Here is a 20,240-nt window from a genome sequence, read left to right as displayed (position 1 = left end):
AAAAAACCGTAATAAACCCATCGAAGTACGCGGGCAGCAGCTAGTTCTAATATAATTACTGCCGATAGGTAGGTATTACCATTTGTAACGGAATCCTTACAACACTCGGAACCAATCCAATCAACCAAATGAAGAGTTTTTTTATTAGATTTTTTAAGTAGGTAGATATTAGTTACTCAACTGACTTTGATAGTTTCTTTAGTACCGAACGGTACTAAATTGGTAAAAAAACCATTATGGTGCGATTTCATCCGTCCGTCCGTCTGTCACAACATCTTATTTCAGAAACTTGCCTACTAATGCTAGCGACCTTGTAATTTCGAATAGTTCTAGAACAACATTAGAACAAAAATATGTAACTAAATACTTTTATTATTATTGCAAAAGTAATTAAAATTTAAGGCTAACTAGCCTCGAAATGATCCTTTTCTCTTTTAAGTTGCAGAATTTATGAGGCTTACCTAGGCCTACCTAAATATTAAACTTTATTAACATTCCCCCATTATTTTCGAAGTTAGCAAAGGAAAAAGTAATCGGAAATAATAAATAATTACAACAGAATTTCAGGGAAAATAGCTAGAACATACGTAACAACATTTTACTCGTATAATAGCATTTTTGAGGCAAATAGACGGGCTTGAATTTACTTACTTATGTATTCTAGTGGTTATTCTGAGTCTTTTGAGAATTTGTGTTGCATACATGCAATCGGTATCTCACAAAGGATATTTTTCTAATACTTAGCATTTTTTATTATAATATAACTTAGCCCTTGACTTGCAATCGCAATAAGAGTGTAGCGGGCTAACCTGTGAGAAATATGACAGTTAAATTTAACCCCTAACGCCTATTATATTGGAAATTCATTTATTTCAAGTAGGCCCACTTTATAAGCAATTTTAAAACGTCAAGTATGTCTGTTTGTAGTGCCGGTTCGAAAAGCAGATTGCACAGAGTAGAGCCGGCAAGAAACTCAGTAGTTGCGGTTTTTCACCATAAACATTACAATCATTTTTCTATCTTGCGGGGAGATGAGAGCGGTTGCGTGGTCAAAATTAACTATGTTCTTGCCAGTCTTAAAAATGAGAGATGTATATTCTGCGAACAGTACAATGTGCCTCTGACATGGTGTGGTAGATCATTTATATATACCTAAGCATGGGGCTGGGTGTCTGTTTGTGGCATCGTATTTCCCGAACGGATGAACCTATTTTGATTTTGTTTTGTTTTATTTGATAAGTGAATTAGTCGGATGTGCTTTTTGATGAAAATCGGTTCAAGATGGCCGCTGACATAAAATGGCGGATTACAAATTTTTTAACAACTAACAAATCACAGGGCTTGACTAGTACAATAATGTACATAATGTAAATTATTGTACTAGTCGAGCCCTTATAGTCGGGATTTTGAAATTCTTAATTTATATATTTTGCTCCAGTAAACCTGCCAATAGCCATGATATTGTATTTTTAATAGTAGTTAATGTATTCTTCGATGAACTTGACTGGCACATTAACTATCTAATTTGGTTTTGTCATTGCGTTGGTGTTAGGTTGGTAAGTCTTACTCATGCAACACGTGCATCGCTGGTCACGTCTCATGTCCAATTAAGCGACAAATGACGAATGACGATTCACATGTTTGCAATCGGCTATGGCATGCCTATCGGCCACTCCGGGCTCTTTATCAGTAGAAATTTGATCTGCCGTTTTTATTTGAACTAGTTTGCGCATATAATGAAAATAATAATTATTAAGTTACCTTTATTTATCTTTATTAGACAGCCGATTGGCGCAGTGGTCAGCGATCCTGCTTTCTGAGTCCATGGCCGTGGGTTCCATTCCCACAACTGTAAAATGTTTGTGTGATGAACTTGAATGTTTTTCAGTGTCTGAATGTTTATCTTTATATTATAAGTAATTATGTATATTATTCATAAAAATATTCATCAGTCATCTTAGTAAGCATAACACAAGCTACGCTTACTTTGAGGTTAGATGGCGATGTGTGTATTGTGGTAGTAGTATATTTATTTAATTATTTATTTATTTATTCATGACCGAGAGCGTTCTCTCCGAAAGCTTAAAGGAAGTGTTTTATACGACACAGGTAATCCTAGTGTGGAAATCACATACTTTATCTGTATTCTTTGGCTTAACTTTTATGTTTGTTTGAAATAAATAATTAATATACTTGAACATCTATAGCTTTTTCTCATCTATAGCCATTATTCATAATTTCATCACTCACAAACCATAACGGTTTAGCTAGCAAACACATAGGTACGTAGAATCGTTGTTTTATCATGCGTAAGTATGTAGGCACATCGTAGAATTGATGACATCTATCTAAATAAGTAAGAAGGTATTACTTAGTACGTAATAGTTAGATGTTATATCTAATTCTCTTCTTTCTTTTATTCTATATTACATAATCTCTTTTTTTTATAGAGGGTATGCACAGGGTATGGAGATTACATAAAACGATAAAAATCTCCAGTACGCTGTACGAGTTATTTAAAACTTAATGGTATGGCATTGTAAGAGTTATATGCCTACCCTTAATTTAACAAACTCGTACCCTCGTAGTTTATACAACTTGTACTGGTTTAATATAACTTATTTTATATCATCTGCATACCATCTTCATACCCTCTATGCACGCCACTGACTAATAGGTTAACACCTTATATAGGTACCACTTGTTTTCCAAGTCAATATTTTATGTAGGGCGTACGCAGTGGCGTGCACAGGGTATTTCACCAGGGTATCAGTTACACAAAAATTTTAGGGTAGGCAGTGCTTTTGTGCATGTACGAAGTGCACGCCACTGGGGGTACGTTCGATTTATAATACTGAATACCGTTGGAAAATATTTTAATAACTAAGATGGTACCTAGGTGTTTTTTTTTTAATTTCACAAAAGAATATTTTCTCTTGGTTTGGTATTGATTACAACAAAAACGAACTCGCCGGTTTTACTGTTTTTATGTGTAGGCATTCCGATTCGTATTGGCAATAATGGTATTTTCAATAACGTTGATTCGCGGTTGGAACGTTTGATTACTGGTAATGCCGGTTGATATGACTCACCATCAATGCCGTAAACATTACAATTAGCTCCACATATACATATCTATATGTATAATAGGTACCTGCATAAAGTTCTGTTCTCCTTTGGTTTTGCGTATTTGAAATATTTACATATGTACACATAACAAAACCACAGATTTAAGGACGTACAGAAACTGTGTACACGACTAATATTGAAGCATCAAAAAACACTCCACTTTAGTAGTGTTTCTTGAACAGGCGGTTAGACACTTCATTCTACCTATTTAGCAATTGGCAGTAATATTCTAAACGTTTAACATAAAATAGGGAAATTGGGAAAGTTTTTAGCTAGCAACATTCTGTGGATGTGAAGTGAGATGCGGGGTGTTTTCTCTGATTTTGGATACAATGCACTGGATGGAATAATGAGGGTTCTGTATATTCTTAAGTCTTGCAACAATACATACTTTTGTGCGTTCACGCGCCATCTGCCCAAACAATATCTCTATTGCACCCGTGCGAAACCCGTGCTGTTAAAACCCTTTACCTAGTAGTATAGGTGGTTAGCAGAAACTGTCAGGTTCCGAAAAAAATTACGTGCACCCAATCGACTGCTAAAACCACACTATCAGTGCCGTATTATGTTATATATGTAGGTTTAGGTACCTACTATGTTACTATAAAATGTCAATATAGTAGTCGTCAATAATGTAATAGTTAAGTGATGAGTTGATGAGTAATGAGGAAAAAATATAAGTAACTCGTAGAATTTAGAATCACTATGACCTCGTGCTTTCAATTTAACATACATTATGATTTAAAAACTCATCTTATTCTATAAAACCAGTTTGTCTAATAACCGTGGGTAACCATTGTTTTGTTAAAGTTTATTGGAATATAACAACGCCACAAAAATATAATGCCAGATCCCTTAAAGCGGATTTTTATAACAATACGTCAAAAGGATCTTAGGTTTGAATAAGAAAGGTAAAAATAGGTATGTCGGGTATATAAGGTATGTCAATCAGTCACTCAGTCATCAAAATAAAATCATCTGAAAGAATGGTTTAAGGGATAACAAATTATAAAAATTAGTACATTTAAAAAAAAAAAAGGTTCTAAGAAAAAGAAGATGTATATATATAGATATGAATTAGTAGTTAAAAAAAATACCACTACGATTATCGAGATAATATTGAAACTACATTAGATGCCGATGCACTAATTTCATTAATTGGTTAAATGGCATTCCTTTGCACTTTTTTAATTATTTTGTGGAGATGAGTACAAATTAAAAATTGCCAGATACGAGTGCACATGTGTTGAGTTATGATCTGCCGTCACCACACAGCACGATATCGTATTCTTAAAATAAGCTTGACAGTTAACTTAATAGAAAGGTCATCCTTTGCCATCAGTAGGACATTAATAGGGTGAGGATAATCATGGAGAGCATTGAGAAATAAATAAAACCTATTTTAATAGTGCAGCAGGAGTTCCGACTGAATGGGTACAAAATTTAAAAGAAACATTTTTAATTTGTTAATTAGTGGATATGTAAATAATATAAATAAGAATTTCTCGATCTTCAAGCGGAAGTTCAAACTTGAAACAAAAAGGGACAGAAAATTACCCGCAGAAATAATATACCGATTAAAGAATAATATAATTTAACTCACCTGTTGTTCTCAGGTAGTTGAATAAACTATCCCAAACACGCCTTACACCCATTATCGTGAGTTTTTATAATCCGTCCTTTCTATGGACGCTCCTACGACGATAGGTAGGCTCCTTTTGTGCTACGGGAAAGGCCTACTGCCATAAAAAGAAATGGTATTATTATTCCAGAATCTTGGTAAACTTAATGGGGCAGCGCTGTTTGATCTGATAGCTGCTTTTTTCGTTGGAAATAAAACGTTTTTTATATACTCAGACAATACACATATCGCCATCTAGCCCCAAAGCAAGCGTAGCTTGTGCTATGGCTACTAAGGCGACTGATGAATATTTTTATGAATAATATACATAAATACTTATAATAAACAGATAAACACCCAGACACTGAAAAACATTCATGTTCATCACACAAACATTTTCAGTTGTGGGAATCCACTGCGCCAGTCGGCCGTCGAAGGTGTTATACCTAGGTAGGAACTAATTTCCTATATAAACGAATCTGACGGTTGTGAGGTATAAAACTGGGAGCCGCAGTCGAAATCTCTGAAATATGAGGTGCGGAAAGTACCTATACCAACTGTTTTTTTTATAGTTATTACTGATGGCTCAAGTAGATAGCCCACCTGATGGTAAGTGGAAAACTATTTCCTAAAGCATTGCCATTTATATGGCAATACTTTGCAGAGCATGAGAGAAACACGTCCTGCAACGTGCGGCCCTGTGCCCTTTCACTGAGGCGTAGGTTTTAACACCATGTGCCATATAAGCATGGCGGCAGTATTCCTAGGTCTAATCGTTGTAGAGTCGATAAGGTTTTCGAAGGTCTAGAGGTAGGTGGTAAGAACACATAATATTAATTCAAGTCTCTCGTAACTTCCGTTCACCAATGAATCAGCGAAATAAATATCATTCAGTGCTCTGAATCAGTAGATCAAAAAAACAAAAATTAACACAAACAAAAACTGAAACAATTGACTCTGTTCCGATTAATACTCACATATTTAAGCTATTGAATGAGCAACTCAGGATATTTTTCGTAGTTTCTGTTAGGTAAAGTACGTACCTAACTCCCTCCTGTGGCCATTACCTTCTATCGTGGTCCTAAACATAGACACATAACATAGTTTCTACCTATCTGGTAATGCCATAAACTTAATATTTGAGTTAGATTTACTCAAGAAATTAAAAAGTGATAGGTAGATATAAATTCATCAAAGTTCTTTGAAAATCAATTGATGTTCGCCTAGTTTTTGTGTAAGGACAAGTTGACATGTGGGAAAGTTAAGCATCTATGTCGTTTCGATGGAGTGGTTTATATCCGCTCGAGAGTAATTGCGTCTGCGCTGTCGGACGGATCACGGATAGGTGAGGCGCGGGATACAAGCGGTAACCAGTTTTACTGTAATGATTCTGGGACATGACTATTTATTGCTTTTAAATAATAATAATATACTACGACAATAAACACATCGCCATCTAGCCCCAAAGTAAGCGTAGCTAGTGTTATGGGTAATAAGATGACTGATAAATATTTTTAGGAATAACAAACATAAATACTTAGAATACACAAATAAACACCCAGACACTGAAAAACATTCATGCTCATCACACAGACTTTTTCCAGTAGTGGGAATCGAACCCACAACCTTTGGCTCAGAAAGCAGGGTCGCTGCAAACTGTGCCAATCGGCCGTCTAAAATAAATAATACGCTAGAAGATAGTCCAATAGTTTCATCATCATTCATCATCAACGAGCTTTAGATCGTACCCTCATCAGATACTGTACTGAAAATATAAACAGACTTTATTGACCACAACAACTTTGCAGTTATAAACAATTATAAATAAATATACTACGACAGTACACACATCGCCATAAAGCCCCATTGTAAGCGGAGCTTATGAGATGACTGATGAATGTTTTAAGACAAGAAAATTAATCTGTAAAAATACAGTTCAAACCGTTGTTCTTCTTCTGCTTCAACAAACACTATTTCGTATTATAATACCTATTAGTAGATATGGATAAGTTAATAGTAATATTATTGTAATACTCCACGGACAGGAGCATTTTCCCTTAAGTCCTACGCGAAAGAGATAGGTGGTAACCCTACAACTATGGAATGCTGTCTTACCTGCAAGCCTTTTAGAGAATCATTGTAGGTTCTCGTCTAGTCCCGATCAATTCTCGTATTTTTTATTCCAACCTCGAAGCTGCCGTGACCACGTAGACGCATTTCTATCAAAAGGTAGAACTTTATAAAAACCTTGGTAACAATCTTAGCTTGTTTACGGAATTTTGTTCTTGGCTACTACGCCACCAAATGTGAGAGTAAATTTAGTTTATCTACTAGTTTATATTTACTAGATATTACAGTTGCAGAAGGAAGTTATTGAATTATCTATTAAAATAAATGAAATTGATTTGTCTATCGGTCTTAAGCTGCCTCTAATTAAGCTCGTATTTCGTAAAACTAATTAGTTTAACGAAGTTCTAGGATATATTAATTTTTTGGGGAATTAAACAGGGGTAGAACATGGCATGTTAAAGTTTTTCTGGTTTTAAATATAAAATAGAGATCAGAGTTTAACTCGTTTCAAACAATTATTTTTCTATAAGCGTTTGTGAAAAACAACCCTTGGTTGTGTTAAAGTTGGGATGAAAGTTAGTTTGAGGCAATTCTATGCTAATGAAGAAACCGCATCTGATAAACATTTTCATAAAGCGTTTGTTTCTTCTTACATATTTAAATCTAACATAAAGGCAGGCTTCTTAGTGACAATATTGTATTACCTACGGCTACCAGTACAAATCTATACCTGTTCAATTATTCAACCAAACGCTACAGTTACTATTCGACTCTTGTTAAGAGGATTATATATTGTTCTAATCCCATCCTTTCTTCAAAGAGTTATGAGTATGTCGCAAGTAATACTTCGAATTTAATTGCATCTAAGAGGATTATAAAAAGGTCTTTGAACGTTTAATTTATAAATTCCATTTGAGTAGATTATTGTGCTACCCACCTTGGGTGGTGATCCCAGAGTATGCTGGGCCTACAAAGCTATAATAATTTATTTTACCTGGAATAAATAAACTACCGAATGTGTGTGTTAATATGTATTACTAAATATTATGAAAATGAACCTTAATTTGCTACACTCCGCGAAAAGCAGGAGAATCTGTGTGGTGTCATTTATAATTTCTTCAATCCTTATACTCCACACCAAACAGATCTTGACTTTAGTTAACAATTATGCATTGTAAAGTCAACATCTCCTGAGGAAGTCCGGTTTCGGAGCGAAACGTGCGTAGAGGGTACATTGCCGAAGATCAATCTGTTCGTAGTATTGAAGAAATTATAAAATAGGTACACCATACAGATTCTCCTGCTTTTCATAGTTTGCCGCAAAGTAACGCCTGCTTCTATCCAATAGTCCTAGTATAGTAGAAGGAATAACATTAATGATAAACTGCTCTAAGGCACATGAAACTATGTGCCAATTACAATGACGTGTGACAATGTGAGATGTTAATAACCAATGAAATACCCGGCTTTGCTCTGGGTTTCTTCTTGAAGCAAGCTTAGCCGATTGTTTTTTGGTTAAAGTGTTTGGCCTAAGAACGTGTGGGGCTAAACGAAATAATTATGTCTACCGATTTACTGTCTTATCTTATAGCGTGTAGAGATAAACATTAAACTATAATAAATGTTAAGGATTACATGAATGATAAGAATTCTCAGGTGTGAATTGCTTTAACTTCATAGCTATATATTAATTCTACTGTGAGATGGTGATCACATAAAAAACCGGCTAAGTTTGTTGCGGGCTCTTTTTAGACCAGGGCGCGTTTAGAACACTCCTAGCTTTCGTTTTAATTTAACGAATGAGGTTATCACCATCACAACACTAATGGTAACATATTATGTGTCTGAAAGCTTTATAAGTGTCAGTGATAAGGTTCACATGAATCAAACATTTTTGAATTTGCTTTTGAGTAATTTCTACAGTTTGGAATCAATAGTGATATTTTTAATTCCCAAAAGAACTTTATCCAATTCTGGTGTTCCTCGGACGTGAAAAATATGCAGAACAATAGCTTCGGTGCGTTGGCTCAGGTAGGCTTAGCATTCAATGTTTAAATTTCATACCTGCTTTGTTACCGTATTATGCTGAAACACAATATGGTGTTTTATTAAACCCATGTGTAATTGTAACTGGCAGACAAAACAAGGAAACGTACCTCACGTAGGTACTTACCTACCTATATATAGATATTACTATATCACCATATCCAGCGGCGTGCACTTCATACATGCACAAAATCAATGCCTACCCTAATACTTTTATAGTCCATATATTACTCATATAGTCCGTATAAACACCAAAAATTTATTATATTTCCGCGGGTTATAAACACGGCTGTTGTCTCACGGCAATATGCAATGGAAATCTATTTGAAAAAAAAAGTTTTGACTTTGACCTTGACATACCGCGTAAATAGCATGATTAAATTGTTGTTGATCCAGGTTCAATCCTTGGCATGGGTGATAAGGGAATATATAATGTCTGAATTTCGTCTGATCTGGTCTGGTAAGAGGATTTGGCCGTGGCTAGTTACCAATCTACCGACGAATACGTGTCGCCGAGTGATTTAGCGTTAAGGTACGATGTCGCGTAGAGACCAATTAGGGGTACCTACCATACCCCTAAAGCCAAATAAAGGCTGCAGTGGCTGTAACTTACATAAGTATGCTAGAAAGGCAGCTGCCAGAGAGGAGTGGCGACGAGTTTGTAGCCAAGGGCTAACTATTAGTGGAAACTGCTATTATATCTATGACTGGATGTCACTATATAACAGTTAGTTAGGTAAATACACGTTATAATTTTCTGTAAGTCTAAAGTGCTAGATATTTTAGTAATTCATTAGGTAGGTAAGTACGTATGTTCTTTTATAACAAATAACGGGTATAAAGCGAGCTATTCGAATTACTTCATGAAACATCTCAAGTGCATATTACAATTACAGTACCTTTACCATATTTGCCAAGCAATATATTCCTACTAGCGGTTGCCCGCGACTTCGTCCCCGTTTTATGGGTTTTTTTCGACTCTCGCGAGAATCTTTTATTTTTCTGGGTAAAAAGTATATTCATCGCCATTCCAGGATGGTACGCAAAATTGCGTCAAGATTGATATAGTTTTTAGTTAACTTTCTGCTGCTGTTCACAGAGTATAGAAAATTAAGCTTAATTTTCATAACATATTATGGATTTCCGCAAAGTAAACGCCTGCTTCTGTCCAATATATGCACATGAGTAAACATTAAAAAGTGATTCAAGCATCATTACTCACTGGGCACTCTGCAACATGTTTTGTTGTACCTACTTATTTTGAAAGTATTCCGTCTATACAAAACCCACTGTTGGGCTAAGTCGTACGCTACCTCACTCGTATGAGCATTTAACACCCTGAAGTCATGAATGCAATCGGTGTATTACTTCCTATTTTGCATATCACACACCCTCAGCCTATTAACGCCCCGCAGCTGGCCAAAGCAGGTAGGTTGGCTTACAAGTCTCTAAATAGCATAGTTTTTATATCAGCAATAAACCTCATTATCATCAATAGTCTAAAACAGTCCACTGTCAGGCTAAAGGCCTTTCCCTAGGGGAGAGTTTTCCCATAATCATCACGCTGTGCTGGGCAGACGGGCTAGTGATCTCAGTAGATGGTAGTAGTAGCACAGAGGACGCTACTGCCCGTTCTCCGTTATATTCCCTTAGTCACCTCGTACGAAAGCAGCGCGCCGCGGTCTGCTTTGCCGCCACCACACGGCAATATACCTCTACAAGTACAAACATAAATAGTTGATATAGCGGTTGATTAAAAAAAAAGGTAATTTTTACTTTATTAATTTTCTTTCTGTAGTACGGAACCCTCAGTGCACAAGTATGCCAACACAAATCACGATACCACGATTTATACACTGACAAATACTAAGATAAGACAGGGGGATACCAAATAATCACTCTCATTTTCTCCCACGATCGGCGGTCACCCTCCGCTGGCCACCCCGCAGACTCACTCACTGGAATGAAACAAGTGAACCGACCAACAGTTACACACTTTCCGGCTTCAACGAATTTCCGCCGCCAATGAAAGTGGTCACACACGTACAAGGGAGCGTTTCCACTAAGACGGGTCCGATGCGACGGAGCGGAGACGTGCGAAAATAGTCCTGTGCACCAGTGTTGTTCCTAGATGGCGTTCTTTTGATTCCATACAAATTGTAGTTAATTTTCTAGCATGTTTTTCGAATATGTAGGCGTAGGTAGAAATCTCACACTAGGCACCCAGTTCAAATCAGAAAACTTAAGTTTTGAGTAAGTAAATTTGGGTGTAAGTAAATTGGTGTTCGAACTCCGGAACGCACAAAAAGAAACTTTTGTACCGTTGTGCGTTTTAAGCAATTTATCTTCAATTGTATTAAAGAGAAAAATCGTGCGTGTCTATCAGTTACCCGATTTGTCTATGAGCGTTACGTGCGTTTTAACTTAGTGGAGACTTACAAGAAGGCTCCACTAGTTGAAACGCACAATATTGGCTTATAAAAGTGCTAAAATATCAAGATGCGAGCGTTTCCACAGTGACCGAGCGGTGCGGAGACGGGCAAAAATAAACCTATCTCTGAGATAGCCTGATAATTATCGTTTTTCATTGATCCAATTGGTTTAATCATGCACGATTCCACTGTGTAACACACGATAAGGGCTGATAAAGCTCATCTGCATCTACTAGGTAGAGTTAATAACGATTGATATATTGCTCCGCTATCCGCTGAGTGGAAAAGCACCCTAATGGTATGTTATGCCGCTGTAGACTGATCACTGAGCGTCAAACTGCGCGAGCATAGTCCAGCAATTATTTACGGATAATTAAACATAGTTCTCATATTATAACTCAAACGTAGGTACCTACATGTAATACTAGAATCAGGTATGTTTTTAACCCCCGATGCAAACTACGATAAATTTCACGTGACAGCCACACAACAATGTCTGTCTGTGACATCTTGAAAGGATGAAGTGGTGGATTACCTACATTTAAAACTCCTTCAATATGGGTATCAAATGAAAGGGTTTGATTGGTAGAATACTGAACACTATGATAATTTTCAAATCTAAGATGGCCGCCACCGCAAAATCGTGGGTTTAATTTTTTTCTACAACGCTCCCAATAATGGTTCAAATGAAAAGACTTGACTAGTAGAATACTACTATCCTATTTGGTGTCGGGTTTTTTCTTAATTTATATAGTTATCATACTTCTAGCTAAAAGCAAAAAGTGGTAAAAACAGTTTAACCAACCTGACGTGTTATGGCTCGTAAAAAAGGAAAGTAACATTGACCATTTCGTAATCCATCACACTATTTTGGACCAGATCATGCTGTCACAAGGCGTTTTACCGCGCTGGTGGTATTTAATTAGTGTTGTAGCTTGCCATGAATGACGTTTAATGGGGTCGTCTACCTTGTTTGGTTGTGAATTATTTATTTAAATAGGTATTTGTAGTATTATAATACGAAAAATCTGAATTTGGAAAAAGTTGCTACGTGAATAATTTGATTGTATATTCTAAATATAAATAATAAAATATTTCCAAGGTTTGTTTATTTAAAAGTCTACTTTAGGAATTATTACGAATCTATTTTCTTAAATAAATACTTATAAACTTATAATACTTAAATTAAATACTCGAGTGGAAGTTCATCTGATGGTATAAATGATGAATTGTAAAAGAAGAGCGCATTTGCGTAGAATATGCATGTTCACTCTGCATTTTAAGGTTCCTACCGATAAGTAAAAAAAAAAATTTGATTAAAGACTCGATTTTTTTGGTATATTATAGGGAACATGATACGTTATCAAACTGACTAACAACCTGTATTATAAATACGAAGTAGCTGACATATTACACTTCGAAGACAGTTAAAGAAAAGTTACTAGTAAAGAAGAAAAGTTAGAAACACACTCTTATTTACCTAAATACATGTACATCTTATTTGTTACAGTAATTTTTATAAATTCATATTTGCCAGATATTTTATTAAGTTTATCAGGATCGTTAAAATGCGCTAATAAATTAAGCGCTTATAATTTAAGTAATAAATAGTTTCAAGAAACAATTATTTGGATTTTTTGATAGAAATACGACTTCATTATTGATACACATCAGTCCTATATCGACTCGAACGATGCAAAGATTCCTGCCGGTGTCTTAGTCGTTATAAGGATACAATTTAGTAGTCTTAAAGCCAACTCGCCGAATAACTATGCGCCAATTTTGGTTTAAGCTCAGATAAAGGAGCTACTGTAGTAGGTTTTTAAGCGCACACTGTTCTTGATCAATTTAGTTAACGTTTTTATAAAACCTAGGTATCGCCTAAATCGAATGCTTATTGCATTGCGATGGCGATGATGAACTCTTAGTTGATAACTACTGGTGAACAGTTGATATATGCCTAGGAATCTACTTTGATTAGGAGTTACTTATTTAGGCATTGCCTAGTTCGTCGTTAGTGAAATCGGGCATTAGTAAGCTTCGTACTTAGGCTCTATTTCAATAACTTCGCACAAGCTCCTCATTGTATCATGAAAGCTAGGTCAATAAAAAAGCAAGGTCATGACATCATTGATATCGTGTTCAGTTTCCACAAATCTCTATTGAGTATTGTTCCGTTGGGAAACTACTTGCGTTTCTAAACCGTTAACAGTGTACAAGCGATATTCTCCATGATATGATAACCATAGTGAAATTGTTAATGTGATTTATTTTATTCCGTTCTATAAAAGTGAAAGATTATTTGAAATCATTTCTTCGAAAAGATTATATCTTGTTCATAATGAAACGTATTACTTTTGCCATACTTTTAGTAGCAATAGAGGTTTTTGAAGCAGAGCTCATGCGGAGAAGTCCGCCATGCTTATTTCTGCCGTAAAACAGCTTTGGCGCTATGCTGTGTTCTGGTTTGGCGTGCACATTAGTTTTAACACCTACACCTCAGGTTGCTGGACACAACTATCTCAGCGACATTTAGACGATACTATAAATTCCATTAGTAGGATAGCATTGGTACCAGTGGTATTTATTTACGAACGAATTGAAGATGTTTTTCAATACTAATAGCATACATATTATAGTCTGTATATTATATATGTCGTTAGCATTGAAAAACATCTTCAAATAACATTTCTCAAGTTACCACAAAATTAGTTTTATATAAAAAGAAAAATTTCCACTGACTAAGTAGTAATTAGTCACAAAAGTAGGTTTCATGGCGAAAATTGAGGTTGCCAATTAATTGTAGGTCAATACACTTTGTTACACATTCGTATCCAGTTTAGAAGGCTTGCATAGCAATTTATGTAAATAGCAAGTGAGCGTAAAACGCCTTCGCAGGTAATCGATAAAGCGGCTATGCTTTGGTTACCGTGGACACGCATCAATAAAGGAATTTTGGCCCCAAGTAACTAGGTATAGCATAAATGGTACAAGGCTAATATCATGTGGATAAAAAAAAGTAGTATAACTTTTTTTGTTGTCTGTGATAGTTTATCGCAAGCTTTTTTTAAATTTAACTACTAGTTAGCCTTTGACAATCTCACCTTCTGGTAATTGTTGAGACTCTCTAAGATGGTAACAGGCTAACTTGTATTGAACCGACATCGACTTGTTTCTAGGCTTTGTTCTAGGCTTGTACTAGAACGCTAAATAGCTTAGTTAATTGTCAATGAACTTGTTCAGGTTAGTTGCCATGCGACCCGTATATACGAAATTGTCATCGTATTTCACCATCCAGTTCCGTATTACTACGCCTCGGTTTTCTCCCGATAAAATACAACTTCAAATTATTATAAATTTTTAATTAATAAAATAAAAATACTTTGATTCAATGATGTAATAGTGCTTTGATTCAATAACTTTGATTATATTTTGATCACTTACACATTCATTCTATGTAAATATGGTGTAATTAAAAAGCCGCATGACGGGTTTTGGGCATCGGAGGAGACAACGTCCCGTATTGGTAGATATCATGGCAGCCCTATAGTAGGTAGGAACTAGGAAGTAGGTATATGTACCTCATGCTTTGTCGAAATAATCCCATAAATAATGTACTTACGATCTACCTACTACAGTATGGGCTATGGGGCGATTGAATATAGGTAATAATATATTGTATGGTATGTAACAGGTAAGCCATAGGCTAGATTATAATGCGTTAGCAACACTTATGGGGTTTCAATAGCAATTGATTTTTTACTGAGGTCAGCTAACTGTGCATTCCTTAGGTATCCATAGGATTTATTTTTTCAAAACTGTTAAGTACTTAGGAAGTATCGTTGCGTTAGTAGTGCCAAACATTTTTGATACGGTACTTATATTTTTTTTTGTTTTCGTGGTGACTGCAGATCAGAATGCCTTTGCCTACTCCTCCTCTTCCTGCGGGTGTTGTACGAGGCGACTAAGGGACTATAACGGCAACTACTTTGTGACTGCGATCACCACCTCGTCTGCTCATTCGATAATAATTGCGACATAATTATTGCGACTGCGATATAATTTATTATATTATATCGCCGCGGAAAAGATATTAACTTTTTTCTCAACTCGCAGAGATTCTCCCACAGCATTATCAACTCTCAGAGCATTGACGCATAAGTGGAAATAATATCCAAATAATATACCTATGTGCAGGTACAGAGGATATGCACAGGGTATGTAGACGATATAAAATGAAGAAAATCTCCAATAAACGGAGGTAAACGAACATAGAATAGGAGAACCTATTCTATGTTCCGGTGTGGTGGACACGTTAATTATATCCCCTATCAGGAGATATAATCAGGGGATATAATTTTTGTCTCCTGGCCTGTGCTAGACCTTTAGTCCAACAGTAGACTGTAACAGGCCATTGATGAATTATTTTGTTTATTTATTTATAAGCCCATTTTTGGCTTTGTCCAACAGTAAGACACATAAATTTAGATCTATTTGCATCATACAATTTTGTATTGTTATTTATGAACAGTTCTATTCGACGCCTTTTTCTATTTACCAATTAACCTTTTTAAATTTATCCAAGCAGTTACTTTTGGTATGTAATAAACAAAAAGGTATAAATATAATATAGACTACTTTTATATAGATGAGTTTATTTATTTGTATAAACATTTTTTTAAATTTTGGATCTACTGCATTCCAGATAGAGTTATCGCAGGAGTTATTATTTTATGCCTACATAGTGCCATCTAGTGCGAGCTGTAGTAAAATTCACATTTTGTTTGATTTGATACCGTACTCAAATATTGATACTAACTAATATAGTGCGATTAGTGCCTATAAATACCTTCTTTTGCTGAATTATTAGTTATCAAGTTGTAAAGTGGTTAAGACTTATTATGTTTATAAAATTCATGTGTACTGTTATGGCAGACAGATGCAAACTATGCAAACATGTACAAGCTAGAACCTCCTTTCAAAATGAACTACGTTGTAGTTAACAGCTAAAAATGTAGATGGCGCTAAAACGAGGTTACTTTTTAGATACGTACGAGTAGATGTAGAGGTGGCAATAAAGGGACAATTTATTTTTTACTTTTTATTAAATCAAAGAAATGTATCTTATTTTTAGTAATTTTAATTATATTATAATAATTCTCTGATTAAATCCTGACTAAAACAATAAAATGATGAATACGTATACCTATTACTTATCACGATAATGTACCTAATCATACTCTTGCGCTAACATGCATCTTAACTCCATACAATTTATTAATTTTATTGATTTTGTTTAATAGAGTAACGTGACAAAACGCCCACTTTATCAATATTATCTACTCATTACTCAATGTGATACATATGTTACGTGCAGGTATATAAATATATTGAACAAATAGTTAGTTATTAATATACCTAATCTTGCCGTTTTAAGGCATTTCACTGACAAACCACTGACCGAATATGTTTGACTTTACTTCACCCATAGCATCCGAATTTGTTTCTGTGTAAACAAGGGCCTTAATAAATTGACATCCAAGTTCCTCTGGGAAAGTGTCTATTGTCCTTGATAACAACTGGATCAGGTCAACGGACACCCCAGCCGTTCCGCTGGCCGCGCTCGTCACGCCTTGGTTCATTCCCAGCACACAGGCAGACATACAAGCAAACGTTTCCTGTCTACACAGCCCACCCTTTGCCCTATGAATTATTTATTAACGTGCCGGCGTTACCTTATTTTTAAACAAACAAAATACCTGACGCATACCACTCCCTTGGGGGAAACGAAGTTTTTTGCGACTTGCACCCACTAAAAACTCAGTGCGTCCGTCGATAGACCTATAATTGAGAGTTTGGGATTCACTTGCGTATTCATCGCACTCTCGATAAGGTTTAGACCCCTCAACGCAAGGCGGGTCGCATTGTCGATAGCCTGGTCCTTTAGGGAGCGCGTCAAGGTACCTATATACTTTGTAACCATATGTGCAAAGGATAGAACTATTTAAAGTTAACTTACAGATTTAATTAAGACATAATTAGCACCAATGGCGGTAGAACCAGTACTGTATACAGAAATCTCTTTAACTAAATTAAATTGATGGGTGTCAAAATAATGGTCTCAATGGGAAATGTTATAAACACTAACCTCGAGTTATTTTCATAATAAATTGAAAACCTTATATTTGTAATAAAAAAAAAGTTTTGAGCTATTTCTTAGATTTAAGAAATTTGGCTGACTTTGCTTAACTATTACGCACAATCTCGTTTTTCAACTCAACATTAGTGACTATATAAACGAGTGCTTTATTTTTTGAAACCAAATGTGTTTGACATTTCACCAATATGCAATACCCGAATTCATTCCTCGTGCATCGTATCTTACTCGATGTTTCTAATATGTCTGTTTGCTTTTCCGATTGCTGGTTTTCTGTTACTAATTTGAATATGTATTTATATTCACATTGCACGGAATTAATAAATAAGATTCTCATAGGAAAGCTTTCCATCAGGCCAAAACAATTCCAAAATACTGATACAGTTTAATTTTTACATCAACATGCAATTGGGAAGACCGGGGGGATCAAATCACAAGACGGTTTGGAAGATATTAGAGGCTTGATTATGTTTGTTATTTGTGAATCTAGGTAAAGAATGTTAGTGATGTCTCAGGTGTTAAGTAAGTTTGTGTAGAATCGGAGGACTGTTTACTCGGGGCGCAATGGCTCGGTTACCTCGAGCTCGAGGGGAGCGGAGGCGACCTGCCGACCGTCCCCCGCCCCGCCGCGGTCTGACGCGATCGGCGCACGCGCAGAAAACTGAGCCAGTTGCCCGTTGTCGCCGCGCAGCCTCTTGTTTGTTTACATCCGCTCTAAAAAGTGACGTTCACCTTAAAAAAAACTTATCAAACATACGTTTTAGGATTGAGAATAGACAGTGAAGTGTGTTGAGTTTTATTAATAGCGTAGTGACGGACGCGGACGTGGCAGTAGATTACTGAAGGCATTGTCACTTTACACTGTTCAGATAGGTAGTACCTATATTTTGTTAGCACAAAAGTTGCACAGTCCACTGCATTACATCGCAACGTATAGTGAAGGTTGGATTATTAGTATCACGGAAATTTCGTAAAAACAACAATATGGCTCGATCATTTAATACGACATTGTAAAGATGGATGCTGATGGCGAGGAAAGTGTTGATGACCTTAAAGAGTTTAGTAATATTCCAATCGCTGCTGATGAAACTTCATTATTGCATGCCCAGGGGGTTTGTTAATAGGAATAAGTAAAACTTAAATAAAAAAAACAAGTGAACTTGCTTTTGCATCAGTTTTTGTTGAACATCCAGTGTGGCGTGACTGCTCGCTGCACGCAAGTCCGACCGCGACCACAGAGCACTAATACGAGACGGACGCTTCTCGCCTGATGATAATAGATAATGCAATAATATGTAATTAAAAACCTGTTAAACCTTTCAAAGCGATACCTATCTACAAATGCGTTATAGTTTCATTTCATGGTTGTGCTTTCTAGTCTATTTATCTGAGTGTTACTACACTAGATGCTTTCTAAGCACTAAGCAGTAGGTGGGTGTACTTTACATATGCGTGAAATTTAATATAAATGGATACAATATTTTTCTTATGATAGAAAATATAAGTAAAATGTCGATCTTATTCATATTATGTCGTAGCTTAAGTTTAAAGTTGATGAATTTAGTTATCGTCATCAACTCACTTCTATGTCATATTTTACATGTAATTTACGCATCAAAAGTGCCATATAAATGCCTATTTCAATGAAGAAATATTTGACTTTGATTTTGACTTTATTCAATAATAGGTTTTATAGGTTTATTTATGTAGTTAAAGCCAGTGGTGTGCACAGGGTATTTGACCATTGTAGGCTCAAGGCAAAATGCTCATCCTATACGAGTTATTTAAAAAAATAGGATAGGTTTTGCTTTTGCGCATGTATGATGTGCACGGAACTGTTAAGCTATAGGAAAAATCCAAGACTAATTTATCGGTAACACATTTCCGTTAAGCACCTATGTAAATCAGAAATTGTAAATACAGTTGTAAAGTGTAAACCTCAATAGCTTGTAATAAGCACCATTGTCATGGTGCGCCGTTGTTTTGTCATTTAGTACTGATAATAGCAGTTGGAAACTTGGCACTGATCTATATACCCAGATCTCATAGTAGAAAGCTGCTACGCTATTATTTGAGACGGCTGAAACGGTTGTACTTTTTCTCTCAATAAAACAAGGTTCGCACTACAAATTGAGGAAGAACTTTTGACATCGCCCAATTGGAAATCGTTATCCCAAATTCTCTCACATCCGCGAGTTACTCAAATCTTTTGGAGTCATATATAGTCGTCCCGATGTTGCTTTTCTTGTCTATTTTTTTAAGTTTTTTACAGACACAGATATAAAATAAAATTATGAGTATTAAAAAAAATATACGCTTAGCCCTTATAAAAGGGAATTTTCCCAGCTAATTTTTTTTTTTTTATAATATTAAATTTAATATTATAAAGAGGATAGATTTTTTCCTCGGGCGAACAGGAGGAGGGATTACGTCTATGTGGGGATTATGTTATATTGTACGTTACTATTCTTAGAAAAGAGCTAATAGTAATTTAATGTAGTATAGCACTAAGGTGCATAATTAAAGGCACGTAGATATAATAAACGTAGATAATACCTAAAACTAGTATATTTACTCTTACATTCTATACAATAATTAAATTACAAAATAAAAACGATTCGTCTACTTTTTACAAATTCTTGTTATTAATCATATATCTTGCTTCATTTGGTTACTTTTTTATTGGATGCGTTACATAAACCTATCACTAGAATCAACAAAGTTTTAATATTTTGTTCTATCTCACAATCTTAAATAATCTGGCTCCCACGTTGGAACCTTAACA

At 35.5% G+C, this 20,240-nt stretch overlaps 1 protein-coding gene across 3 annotated transcripts in view; it reads left to right on the top strand.

Moving 5' to 3' along the window:
* The window catches only part of LOC120624181 (partitioning defective 3 homolog), an 83,879-nt gene that overhangs the window by 7,496 nt on the left and 56,143 nt on the right, over positions 1–20,240 (top strand). For 2 of the 3 annotated variants that reach the window (XM_039890548.1, XM_039890547.1), the window contains exon 1: positions 18,001–18,239. The exons of the other annotated variant lie outside the window; for it this stretch is intronic. The gene's annotated coding sequence lies outside the window, so the exon portion shown is untranslated. Of the gene's footprint in view, positions 1–18,000; positions 18,240–20,240 lie in introns of those variants that run through there. 3 annotated transcript variants of the gene reach the window in all.

This window comes from Pararge aegeria, chromosome 6 (assembly GCF_905163445.1).
Source record: "Pararge aegeria chromosome 6, ilParAegt1.1, whole genome shotgun sequence".
Taxonomy (NCBI): Eukaryota; Metazoa; Arthropoda; class Insecta; order Lepidoptera; family Nymphalidae; genus Pararge; species Pararge aegeria.
This window is presented reverse-complemented; position numbering and strand designations above follow the sequence as displayed.